General features: G+C 40.7%; 1 pseudogene; it reads right to left on the reverse strand.

Moving 5' to 3' along the window:
• Nucleotides 1-2000: 2000 nt before the first annotated feature.
• On the reverse strand, nt 2001-5223 carry LOC147444296 (mitochondrial adenine nucleotide transporter ADNT1-like; annotated as a pseudogene).
• Nucleotides 5224-14399: the final 9176 nt, after the last annotated feature.

Genomic DNA, 14399 nt, shown 5'->3' on the forward strand with positions numbered 1-14399 from the left:
ATTTTACCAATTTTATAGATGTCCTTGATACAAGCAAACCCATTGAAATAGAGTTATCCACTACCGAAAAGAGGAAACCAGAATCTGCTCCTGTTCGTGAAATCAAAAGGCCTCGTTTTGAGGAGGAACAAAGGTTTGGAAATCCACATCAAAGAAGAGAGAACTTATTACGTATGAAGGTCAAACATGATCATTTGTGCTACACTTGTCTTGATCATTGTCATCAGTCCAGGGGTTGTCCATTTAACAATTCAAGCTTCACAAGATTGGTGAACAATTATGAACGTAGAAACTTCTATCAGAATCAAAATTTTGGAGATTTTAGACCTAGACCATCTACAATTCAGAGGAACTTCAATCAGAAGAACTTTAACCAAATTCAGAGAAAACCTCAAAACCAAGGGAGCTTTAGACCATGCAATCCACCTTTTGTTCAAAATGGACCACCCAATAACAACAATGGAAATGTTAACTGTCAACCTCGTCCAGGAGGAGGAGGAAATCAAAGACCTCAAGAAAGACCTCAAGTTAACAAAGCTCAAGGGACTAGAGGTGAAGGAATCAGGCAAACATCTATGTTCATGTTGCAATTGAACATCAGGGAGTGAATGAATAATTTTTAGTAATTCAAATCCCAGTGGAGTATCAAGGTAACCATTTTACCTTATTGATTGATTTAGAGAGTACAGATTCTTTCATATCTCCTAAGTGCATCAAAAATCTCATTTTGACTGAACACCCTAATACAGACCTTATAGTTGAATTAGCTATAGATAGGAAGGATACATATTCTACTTTAGTGAGTAGCTTGAATTTTGTTTTGCATGGTCACAATACGTTTTCAAAGACTTACCCATAGGAATCTATGATGGAATCCTAGGAATGGATTGGCTTAAAGCCAATGATGCTCATACACATTGTAAAGATGCTCAATTGACTTTCAGAAATGACCAAAACTCTAGGGTTACAGTTACTGGGAAACGGGAAAAGCCAAAGCTCAGAGTAGTGAGATTTACCAAACTTATGAAGAGTCATAAGAAAAATGAAAGGATCTACGTGTAGTAAAGCTTAACCCTAAGGAGAAGAAAATAGATTCACCTGAACCCAATTGGATAACATAACTTGATGATGTATTTTTTGAAGAACATTCATAGCTACCGCCCAAGCGTGCTATCAATCATGCAGTACAACTTACTCCAGGAGCTCAACCAGTTGTCCCGTAGACCATACAAAATGTCAGTACCTGAATTTGTGGAACTCAAGCAGCAACTAACTCAACTTCTTGAACAAGGCTTCATTCGACCCAGGGTTTCTCCATGGAGTACCTTTGTTCTCTTTAATCGGAACAAGGATGGTACTCTACGTCTTTGTAGAGGAATCTCAAATCTCGAGCGAGATTTTCCGAGCAATCCCTAAAACGAGCAAGACTGGCCGAGACACAATATACAAAACAAAATCCAAACATGATTTTTTAGGTGACTTCAAGCACAACAAAAGAAAACTAAAATAAGATCACACCTAATTTATATGGTAAAATGACCACAAATATTTGACAGAAAAAACCCCTTGAACAAGGGTTTGGTAGAATGTTTCCTTTGATGGGCTAGAACAATTGGAACCCATACAATGGCATGTTGATATTCCTCTTCTTGGAACTAGTTTGTAGAGCCAGCAAAAGGAGACCTCTGGAGAGGTTCCGCTGCTAAATTGCACTTCTCTCTCTCTCTCTCTCTCTCTCTCTCTCTCTCTCTCTCTCTCTCTCTCTCTCTCTCTCTCTCTCTCTCTCTCTCTCTCTCTCTCTCTCTCTCTCTCTCTCGTTTTGATATGAAAGCACAAGACTAGCACACACCTAGACTTATCATTTAAATTTCCCTTTCTTTAAAAAATTAGAGACTCTTACAAATCAGTACTACGGCCTATGTGATTTCAAATCATTTGTCCATTTACAATCTCTTCTACCTTATTGCTATTGCACATTGCAAATTCACTTAATCTAATATTCAAAAATCGACTCCAAGAAGATCCTTCATCACCTTGTATGTCACAAATGCCAAAGCAATAGAAGGAACAACCTTGACAGAATTGGGAATCACGTCTTTGTACAAGGCTTCAAAGCCTTCATTGCGAACAGTCTTCTGAAAAGCATCAATCATCTCACTGTATTGAACTAGTGCTTTTATCTGACCATCCGCAGTGAGATGACAGAGGAGGAATCCTTCCATCCCACCATTTGCATCCTCCTCCGTACCACATTAAGTGGATATTCCACGGTCTAGCCTATTGTACCTGCTGCTGTTCCACATCCAAGTTTTTTAAGGATGCTCAAATCAACATTCTCTTATGGCCTGCTTGCTATGTTCCTCTTCACCAGCCAATCTTTGAGTGATTCATATACCGCAAAATTCAAACCCACGTATGGGATCACACCAATAACAGATGGGAACGAGCCTTTGTAGACCGCTAGTGGTCCTTCCTCTTTCAATATTATCGTTAACACTACATGAAACATTCCTTGATACCAGATTGGTGAATCCTCTGCCTGCACTATAAGCCTACCCCGAACCATGTCCATAGGATACGTGGCATACATTGCAATAATTTAGGCACATGCACCAGCTCCAGGTCTTAGTAATGGTGTAAGCTCAGCATCCTCTTGCCCAGTCCCCCTCCTGTAGAACCACACGACTGTACTTGAAGCCTGTTCATAACTGTAAAACTTCACAGCAGAGTTAGGAATTATTCAAGCACATTTTGTTCCATTCCCTTTGAAAAATCCAGCTAAGCCTTCAATTGACCAAAATGTACTTCAAGCCTTGCACTGTTCCATTATATTTAAGCTTCAGTGGATTTGGAACTTAAAGAAGAATCTTCAATCGTTCAAGTGGAGCCACAACGCTACGTGCCAGCCACACCTCCAACAATGAGAGAATCTCAAACAACCAGTGCTTTATCTCCAACTAGAGCCTTGACTTTAGCAGTTGCAAGTTTTGCTTCTTCAGCAAGAGTTGTAAGTGTGGAGGCAGCCGATTCTTCCCCACAAGCATAAAGAGGAGATCTCTGGCAAAAGGCTACCCCATGAGAGGCAACCTCCACTTCCACACTACTATGACGCCGTGCATGCTCCTTCTGTATCTTGGAAGTTGTGGCCTCTGTCTAAGAAACCATGGAGAACTAGGGCAAATCAAAAGTCCTGGAAGCTAATGGAGGCAAGTCGAGTCATGAAAGGGAAGGAGAGGAAGAGCCACCTGGGTGGGACAAGCGAGCTAACAAAAAGGGCAAAGGTGCCTTCGGCTGGAAGCCGTTGCCACACTTGCTTTTGCAATGAGGGGCATGTAGGCAGTAGGATGGATGGTGGTTGCCGGTGATTTAGGGCACAACAGAGCTCTCAGCCTCTCTCTCTCTCTCTCTCTCTCTCTCTCTCTCTCTCTCTCTCTCTCTCTCTCTCTCTCTCTCTCTCTCTCTCTCTCTCTCTCTCTGTGTGTGTGTGTGTGTGTGTGTGTGTGTGTGTGTGTGTGTGTGTGTGTGTGTGTGTGTGTGTGTGTGTGTGTGTGTGTGTGTGTGGATGGGTTCAGACGAGGGTGGCGGAAGCCCTCCCTACACTTTTGTGCCTCTGCCCTCTTTGTTCACATGATGCGGCAACAAAAATAGAACACATGATTTTCAGAATCCCTTCATCGAATTAGCAATGGCACATCGGGAAAACTACTGGTTCTACGTCCCGGGGGATTCACCATGGAAAACTTACCGCACCACGTAAGTGCAAGGGAGGGGGTTTTTAAACAAGTTACATAAGCGTATAAGCTAGGGGTAGGCCCCCAATAGTTTATCTCCCAAGCTTAAAAATAAAGGAGGGGGTATCATATTTAGGGGGGGGGGGGGGGGGGGGGGGGGGGGGGGGGGGGGGGGGGGGGGGGGGGGGGGGGGGGGGAGGGGGGAGAAGTGAAAAAAGGGAAAATGAGAGGAAGTTTTTGTGTTTCACAATCATGGCTTCCCAAAAAAGTTTGCCCTTGAATTTGTGAGTCAATAGCTGCAAAGATACATGCAAGAACTAACACTCATTTGTATCAATTGCTTGTTTTGTAATTTTAGTTCATTTGTTGAGGGATGAAAGCTATAGAGAGTTTGTATAGATGCAAATTTACAAGGAGAACCTAACACAACTTTATAACCATATTTTTGAAGTAATTTAGATAAGTCAGAATTGGACGAGTAGCTATAGTACAGGTTTAACGCGCACATAGTTTGAAAGTCAAACTAAGACACATTGAGGGTACATCTAGTTATCAATAGAAGTGGTTCCATAGTATGTTTCTAGTCACTATGCTACGCGCTCTTTGACTAGTTTTACTTAGTTATATCATGTGAGACCTAAATTTTATATGTAAGATAGGGGTATGATAGTTTTCTGCATTGATTGTCGTATAAGCGTAGGAAGGGGGGTCACATTCCCTAATATGAGTCGTATATAGGGGTTTTATCAAAGTTGTTCGCTCGCAGGTGGCATCTCCTTTTGTATATAGAGTGAATCCCCCGGGTTCTACGTGCATGGGACAAAGTTCAAGCGCACATCCGCATCTCACGCTGACAATTTGGGTGGAAGTGTTGTTCTTCCGAGGGGGAGGGGGGGGGGGGGGTCTTGCCCAAGTTTTTGGTAGGCCTAGAAGGCGCCTTCACTTTTTACTCCTATCCGTGACGGCCACATCACGAGGACGCCCCTTCAAAATATTATGAGGTCCGGAAGGTGCCTTCATTTTTCACTCTTATCCATGACGGCCACATCACGAGGACGCCCCTTCTAAATATTATGCCGCCGTCCCGTCTGAACCTAGCCTCTTCTCTCTCTCTCTCTCTCTCTCTCTCTCTCTCTCTCTCTCTCTCTCTCTCTCTCTCTCTCTCTCTCTCTCTCTCTCTCTCTCTCTCTCTCTCTCTCTCTCTCTCTCTCTCTCTCTCTCTCTCTCTCTCTCTCTCTCTCTCAAAGAGCGCGCGCCGGCGTGCGCTCTTTCAGAGTCTCTTTTTGACTGTGTGTGTATGTGTGTGTGTGTGTGAGAGAGAGAGAGAGAGGAGAGAAGGATTGCACGTCTCGCAAGGCGATTTGCTCCAGCTAGTAGAAAACACAGCAGTGATGGAGTCATCTTTGGAAGCTTCAAGTACAAGTACCTTCTCATCGGTGGCTGCAGTGGGCTCATGCTCCTTCACACCCAGCCTCACCGTTCCATTGTGCATGCAGCATTACGGCTTTGCGTGCGCGCTGCCGAGGGCGAGGCCGCCACTGACCCTCCCGCTGAAAAGACTGCTGACCGCCTTGTGGATCCAAGGTAAAGATTTTGAGGCTTGAATCCTGGAGTGGGAACGGTTGTTGCTGTGGATCAGGCTCCAGGAGTTCGATATCCCGTGGTTGAACGATTTGAGAAAGTGGACTATGCCGGTGTGTCTACGAACAACTATGCCTTGGATGAGATTTGTGCTGTGTAGGGAGTGCAGACGCACTACCATTCCCTAGTGTAGATCTTCCTGCAACTGTAACCTTCCAGGTGTTGTAATTATATTTTGAGGCTAAGTCATGATGTCTCTTCTTCACAAAAAAAGAAAAAAGAGAAGTGAGGGTTTTTTTGTTGATGCTATTAGGCTATTGGCAATGCAGACGACAAAGGGCAAAGAAATAGAACGAGTAAACGTCAAATTAGCGGACATGAGGGTAGAAAAGCTTAATATGATGATTATAATTTTCAAGTAATTAAGCTAGCGACTTTAGTGCTTGCGCTTTTAGCAGAGTGTGTGAGGGGATTAGTGGCAAACAACTCAATAACGTGGGAAAGGTATTGGGGAATTTTTCCACTAGTGCAACTCATGGTCTGTTGAGTCGTTGGCTTCAACGAAGAATATAATGTCCAGGGTAGTTGGTTAATGTGTAGCTCTAAGGAAATTCAGTAGCAATGTAGTGGTAGAGCTTAGGATCGATCACACCGAATCTTATGATGGTTATCCTCAAGTAATTAAGCCAGTGACTTTAGTGCAACTAGCTGCTTGCGCTTTTAGCAGAGTGTGTGAGGGGATTAGTGGCAGACAGCTCAATGTCGAGGGAAAGGCATTGGGGAATATTTCCACTAGTGCAAGTCATGGTCTGTTGAGCCGTTGGCTTCAACGCAGAATAGGATGTCCACAGTAGTTGGTTAACGTGTAGCTCCAAGGAAATGCAGCAGCATTGCAGCGGTAGAGGTTAGCATCAATCACACCGAAGCTTATGATGGTTATCCTCAAGTAATTAAGCCAGTGACTTAAGTGCAGAATATTGACACTAGTGCAAGTCATGGTCTGATGAGACTTTGGCTTCAGTCACACTCCTCGTCCAACTCTGTTGATAACCTATTTGAAAATTTGATGAGGCAAGCATTTCAAAACGATCTGCACACAAACAAAAAAATCTCTCATGACCAATTCAACGTAGAATATGGTGTCTACAAGAGTTGGTTAATGTGACATAGCTCCAAGGAGATGTAGCAGCATTGCAGCGGAAGTCAAGTAGTAAATCATGGAGGTGCAATTAGGAAGCGAGATCTAATTGGCCATCCAATATTGGGAAGAAGCAGGAGGCATGAGCAGTAGCTTGCACTACTATGATATGATTCCTGCAGCCGCCAATATTTCAGCTGAGTACAAGTAGTAGTACTAGCACTAGCGTACAACATTCGAAGAGCATAATAATTCGTTGCTTATTAGATATGATGTTGATCAGTGCACTACAAAATTGCAAAAACCTCTCTTCTAAAAGATCTTCTCGCAAACAATTGGCCACAGAGCGTATGATAAGGCCTATGATAGAATTGAATGGGAGTTCATACTTCAAAGTCTATATGATATGGGTTTGGAGAGATTCTTTTTCACATTTTTTTGGGAATGCATCAGCTAGAATTTTAGTTAATGGTACTCTTACAGATGTTATTCCATTGCATAATGTTATTCCATTGCATAAATCCATAAGACAAGGATGCACACTTTCTCCTTTGTTGTATGCTATCTCATCTGATGCCTTGGATAATTGGCTTGTTAAAGATGTTAGGCAGTAGGGCAAACTCACTGCCATAGATGTATCTGGCTCTATGAAGCAAATGTGCCTCCAAAAACTTGTTGATCATACCAATGCAATTGTGAGGAATGATGTACATGCAATGGAGAATTATAAGGCTTGTCTCACTATCTTGCAAGTGGCTCGATTATTAACCATGCTAAAAGTGTGGTTTGATGGGGCTTTTTGCTTTGTCTAAGCCAATTTTCACTAGGCATTGGGGGAAAAAACATGCCCATGCTGCCTTTTGATTGGTGTTTTAGGTCGAGCCATTATCTGATAGTTTATAGTTTAGCTTATTTTTTATGTGTCATATCTGTACAACAAGCTAGTCATCAACATTGATGGAGTCATGCTGTAAATATCCACTTTCCAGACCAAAACTGAAATAGTTAATAGGAGTTTTGGTTATGACTTGAAAAGTACTGGTGTTCTAAGGATCCTCTATCCTCTTGACTAAAAAAGAGAGAGAGTGAGAGGATATTGCGAGGAAGTGTTTACCAAATCCTTTTGTAGGAACCAATGGGAAAAAGAACATTGAATATCTTAACAAAAAAAAATTGGATTTTTACCGAGTTTTACACTAAAATCCTCCAAATTTAGCCATGCCACCCTCAAAACTAGCCTGGAATTTTCAATTTTGGCCCTTAAAAATACACTTAAAGCCTGGTTTTTAATGAAGTTTTTGCCAATGATAGTGATATTGTTTCTCATTTTAGAGACAGAGAGAGAGAGAGAGAGAGAGAGAGAGAGAGAGAGAGAGAGAGAGAGAGAGAGAGAGAGAGAGAGAGAGAGAAGGAGAGAGAAATCTAAGCATCTTCTCTCACTTAGCATTGTTCTTTCTGATGGATACCACCTTATCTCGAGCAGACGCAAGCTCAAAACAGACTAAATTTGCTGCAAACAAATTAGTATGCAAAGTCACTGCACAGCGACCTTGCCTCTTGTTGAAACTATCGTTCCAGATTTGAAGAAGGCTCTAGCACCACCTTTTGTTGATGATAAAATTTACTATATTGCGTACAAACACTTGCTCGGGTTTGTCTTTGCTCAAAAAAACTCGCTCGGTGCGTGGTAAGACTCGTCTTTGTATTGATTATCGTGGATTGAACCAGGTAACGGTCCTGTAATGGTCAAGAATAAGTATGCAATACCAAGGATTGATGTGTTGCTTTGACCATTACATAGAGCTTCTATCTTCACAAAAATTGATCTTAAATCAGGGTATTACCAAATCCAGATCAAGGAGGAGGACATACCAAAGAAAGGATTTAATACTTATTTTGGACATTATGAATTTACAATTATGCCTTTTAGGCTTACCAATGCTCCTGTGACTTTTAATCATCTCATGATTGATGTGTTTCAAGAGCATCTTGATTATTTTTTTCTTGTCTTCTTTGATGATATCTTGTTTTACTTAAGAAACAAAGAAGAACATGAACAACATGTGTGGCGAGTACTTGAACTTCTCCGTCAAAATCAGCTTTATGCTAAACGTAGCAAATGCACCTTCTTCACTGACAAGGTGGAATATTTGGGGTTTATTGTATCCAAGGATGGTGTTTCTACTGATCCAAGTAAGATCAAAACAGTTATAGCTTGGCCTACAGCGAAATCAGTACAAGAAGTACGTGACTTTCTTAGTTTAACAAGATGGTATCATACATTTATTCAAGGCTACACTAATATTACATCTCCCTTGACTAATACACTTAAGAAGGCTAAAGTGTTTACTTGGAATGAACGTGCTCAAGCTAGTTTTGAGAAACTCAAAGATGATTTAGTAAATGCTCCAATACTACAGCTTCCACACTTCTCAAAGACATTCAGTGTGCTCACTGATGCAAGTGGACAAGCAATTGGTGGCATTCTGTCTCAAGAAGGAAACCAGTAGCTTATAATTCTCGTAAGTTACGTATACATGAGTTAAATTATCTTACACATGACTTGGAATTAGTGGCTGTTGTGCATGCTCTTAAAGTATGGCAACATTATCTTCTTAGAAGGAGATTTGAATTACATACCAACCATAAAAGCCTGAGGTGGATCTACACCCAACTTGACCTTAATATATGGCAAAGAAGATGGATGAAGTTGTTATGCAAATATGATTTTGGAATCAAATATAAACCTGGAAAGGAGAATCATGTGGCCGATGCCTTAAGCGGAAACAGTATTGTAGCGGTCTCACGGCCTCCATTACTTATTTAATTGACCTTATTTAAGAAGGTATGCCTTAGGACCCGTATTACATAAAAATCTAGTACTTGATGAACTTAAATAATTGCACAAAGAAGCAAGAGAGGAAAATCAAAGGCTTCCACATTAAAGGAGATGACCTTTACTTTAGTAATCGTCTTTGTATTCCAAACCATTGACTAATACACTTAAGGAGGCTAAAGTGTTTAATTGGGATGAGCATGCTCAAACTAGTTTTGAGAAACTTAAAGAAGATTTGGTGAATGCTCCAATACTACAGCTTTTAGACTTCTCAAATACATTCACTATGCTCACCGATGCAAGTGGACAAGCAATAGGGAGGCCTCCATAGTGAGTTCCAAGTTGTATACATGATGATTAGATGAGCCTAGATACCTGTAGCATGTTTATGCATCTTTTGACCGGCCGTCCAATTTTTAAAAAATCCCTTTGTATAGTCAATTCACAACATGTGAAAGTGTATTCATGGGAGAGCTCATTCATGTGAGAGTGAGAGGTGAGTGTGGAGAAGGAGAAGAGGAGTGGCTATGGAGCTTGGAGCTTCAACACACACTTGTAGCCATCATTGAATGCAATTCAAGCTAAGTTCTCTCTACATGCTCTTGTCTTCCAACTAGATCATGTGTGTTAATGATGCATGATTAGTGCTAATCTTCTCTTCTCTCTCTAGGTTCCCTCTTGTTTGAGCATTCTTGTTTCACATGTGTGCTAGATTGGATTGTGTTTGTATGTGGATTTCATACATTACTCCAATTAGACTTCCATTTGCATGCTCAATGTGTGATAAGAGTGTGTATGCTTGTGATTAGAGTGAGAGTAGTGTCATTGTCTACATGATTAGAGAGTTAGAGTGTATATAGAGTGTGCCTGTGTAGATATGGCTCTTTCGGCTTTCCCTCTTTGCCTCTCTTACTTTCCCCCTCTCCCTTGAGTGCTCATTTTATTACACCAGGTGAATCCACACCTCCATGCTCCAATCCACCAGATTGACATTATGTTGGTGAGTTGTGCGTTATGCTACGACCGCCAACAATTGGTGCCATTGCCGAGGATCGAGCGCCTAAGTTAGAGGATCACCCGTGTGATGGTTTGTGTTCTAACTTCCATTAGGATTTGGTGTTGGTTGTACGAATGGCGATATGGTTTGTTTTGGATATCTTGCAAACTAATTTTCTATTTCTCGTCTTTGTACACACTAATTCGCTAATTTCACACATTAATTTTGCATTTTTTTCCTCTTTGTACACACTAATTTCACACTAACCCGCTAACAATTGGAGTGTTCTACATGTGTGTGCGCCTAATTAGAGGCTTGGTAATAACTCCTATGAAACAAAATTGCCAAAATTTCATGAAGATTGAGTGATTTTCAGTGTGTCATTAAGGGAGTTTTTGCTAATTATCCCCTCCAATTACTCACTAATTGCATGTGCATTTAATGTTACACATTGATAATTCTTTCATTGAATGTGTGCTCACTGATATTATACATTTAATTTTGTTGAAATGGTGTGTGTGTGTGTGTGTGTGTGTGTGTGTGTGTGTGTAGGTGAAAGCGATTTTGGGAGCACATGCACACACACACACACACACACACACACGATGGAATCGTCACTTGGAGTGGAAATTTGACATGATACTTGACAAAAATGTGAGTGTTTTAACCTGCTTAATTTTTTATTTAGGTGCAGATTTTAATTGAAAATAAGACACAAAAAAATTGGTTCAATTTTTTGTGTATAGGGATGCGCCTATGTGTAGGCAAAGTGCACAAAATTGAGTGCAATTGTGTGGCAATGTTGATGAAAATTGATTGATTTGAAGTGATCAGATGTTTATGATTTTCTAAATGATTATGATAAATGGTTTTAATCATTCAACTTGCACCAAAAAGCTGTCAAACTTGTGCTAGAAATTGTGTGTAAAAGCTTGTTAAGTGATGGTGTTAATTGAGTATATTTACACACTAGAAATTTGATTTGGAAGGTTGAATTGATGTGAAAAATTGAATGATTCAAAGGCTGATTTGATGGTGTATTTGCTCAATGTGCAGAATTTTTTCTAATTACATCATTATAATTACACTAATTTTTGGGTCAAAATTGAATGAAAAAAGGGTCCAAAACGAGTCAATTTTGATAAGCAGTTGATTATTGATTGGTTGGATGATGTGATTACATTAAAAATTGAGTTGATTGTGCTGCATAATTTTCAAAAATGTTTTGGTAATGGTTTGGCTATTCTTTTATCTTTCTTTTGTCAATTTATTGCTTAAAATTACTTTTTTGCACTATTTTCTATTTTCTTAAAAAATTTTGAAAACACACACACCCACCCCCCACAACACTCCACCACTCCCTCTCTCTTTTCCCATTTTATTGTGCATTTTTTACCTTTTTTTTTATTTTTCCACCTATTTTTGTTATTTTTTCACTTTAAATTTAATTTGACCTTTTTTCTTTTGATTTTTTTTTATTTTCTTTTGTTAAAAAGTCAATAAAAAAGCCCCCAAAAAGCATTTTCAAATCCAAAAATTAAAAACAATATATACAAAAGAAAAAAAACGCAAAAAAAAATGGAACACAAAAAAGGAACAAAAAGAAAGAAACAAAAAAAACCATTAGAAACAAGCACACACACTTACACACCAAACTCTCACCCACACACCCGTGCACACACACTACACACACACACATAGATCACATTCACAGCTCCCCTACCCACGAGTTCGCTCACATAACGCGTGCACACACACACAAACACACATTCACAACCCCCCATGTGCATGCACGCTAGCGCCTCCAGGACTGGGCCCAATCTCTCTCCTTTCTTCTTCCTTGCCGAGTCCCCTTGCATGCCACTGTGCAGCAGGTTTGTTTTTCTTTCCTTTTAAACCTTTGGCATTCACTTTTTTTTTCATAATCCTTTCATTTCATTTCATGATGTGCAGGTTCAGAGGGGGTGGATGTCTTGCAGTTCCACTTCCATGATGGGAAAAAGACCAGAAACATGCAAATAAAGTCTATTTGAAATCTACATGATTATTGATGAGTGATCAGGGCTTGATAACAAACTAATTTTATGCTAAATGTATGCCAGATGTAGCTTTAAAGGGCCAAAAATTGTCTTGTTAATGCTAAGAGAAAGTATGTTTGAAGTGCGCACAAATGGAAGGTTATGGAATAAAACTGCTCCTGTCTTTACGACTCCTCAATTGAAGCTACTGTGTATAAGTTATGGCAGTTTGAAGGTTGAGTAGATTGCAGATTTGTACCCGATTGGACAATTGTAGATGAAGGTTCAAGGCTGGAGTGAATGCATGGGCTTGAAGTGCTCATCTTGTGGAGCGTGTTGATGTTTTTAGATAGACAATCGGAGCTTTGATTGCAAATATTTTTCCCATTAAAGTTTCACCAGGGGCCAATTCCGTATCACTTTGATCACCTTGGTCAGTGTGCATCTGGGAGTTTTTGGGCTTCAATCAGATACTGGAGTATGGTGCACTTAATAGATCAATAAATGCTCAAGGAGCATCTTGCCCAAAATGTCATCTCTTGCAGTGCACTGATAATTGGGTATGCGGGTATCGTGCTCAAGATATATGCATAATGTAGTGATATGGCAATGCCCAATATGGCAGTGGAAAGAAGCAGCAAGATTTGATTTTCTTAGAAATTCTTCGGTTGTCATGTATGTCAAATGTGGTGCCCTTATGAGAGCACATAAAGTTAATGAGCTTTTGGTTTAAATGTCATTTATTGGAGATTGTTGATATGAGGAATTGCCCAACATGTCTGTGGCTTAAGAGGATGCGAATCAAGGGCCTCTCTCAAAATGCAATCACCTATACTTGCATCTTGAGGGCATGTGGCACTATTCAAGACATTGATATGGGAAACAAAACTCATGATGATATTGTTAGTAGGGGCTGCTAGAAATGAGGTTTGTGCAAGACAATGCTCTAGCCGACGTATATGCTCATTACGGTGCCTCTACGAGCCCAAAGGGGTGGCCGCCCATAAAAATAATGGCCATGCTTGCCTATTGGAAGTGGCCGCCCCAAAGGTGTTTAAGTGTATAAAAGGAAAAAGAAAAGAGGGAGGTTAGGCATGTAGGCAGGAAGAAGGGATTGTGCAAGGGAAAGATGAAGATGTAGAGGCCATTGTGCTTCTCGGATGAGCACAAGCAAGAAGCAAAAAATGGCGAGCTCTCCATGGTGCCTCTATTTGGTCCAAGCCACGCATGATTTGATGGAGCTCGTCAAACCTGCTTGCCACGTCGTCAAATGGGTTCCCATGCCACGTCAACGACGGTGTGCCACCGCTAAAAGGAAGAAGGGGAGATTTGCATGAAGAAGAGAAGAAGAGGAGAACGTGTGAGGGAAAGAGATACCATAGGGTTGTACGGAAAAATGCAAAGAGGAAGTTCAAGGCGAAGATGTAACGAGGGTGAAATCAAGGAGAGATGGAGGAGGGAGAAGAGCTTGAGGAAATATCTCTCTCTCTCTCTCTCTCTCTCTCTCTCTCTCTCTCTCTCTCTCTCTCTCTCTCTCTCTCTCTCTCTCTCTCTCTCTCTCTCTGAATTTCAAGGTAAATTTCAAGGGCAACATAAGAGGGCTTGAAGCTAACGGGGTGGTGGAGTGTGACAGAGACAGCTTCGCCACCATCTTTATCATCATCAAGGGCAAGGACAAGACTAAGAGAAGAGCTTTGAAAGTTCTTGTTAGCAAAGAATGGAAGAGATTTGGAAAGGTTAAGGGCAATTAAAGCAAGAAAAGAGCGACAATGAGGAGATTTCCATCACCGTCATCTATTTAAGTTGTTAATCATTTTGATAAGTCTTGGAGCCGTTAACGGCCTGTTTAATCTTGTATAGGGTTCCTAAACTCTTCCTTTTTAGTTTTTTCAAATGATGGTGATGTTAACAGCCACCTTGGCTAATGATTAAGTTGTACTTAAGACAGTACTCAAATTAATGTTGATTACGATAATTGAGGAGCTTTCAGTGTCTGTTGATCTTCTCTCTCACCTTTTCCTTACAGCCATAGACCCCATGCCTTCTCGGCTTGGCTTTTGAACTCAATATCCCCCGACATTGTTTATGATGGAGCTAC

This window comes from Adiantum capillus-veneris, chromosome 13 (assembly GCF_014529385.1).
Source record: "Adiantum capillus-veneris isolate H3 chromosome 13, ASM1452938v2, whole genome shotgun sequence".
Classification (NCBI taxonomy): Eukaryota; Viridiplantae; Streptophyta; class Polypodiopsida; order Polypodiales; family Pteridaceae; genus Adiantum; species Adiantum capillus-veneris.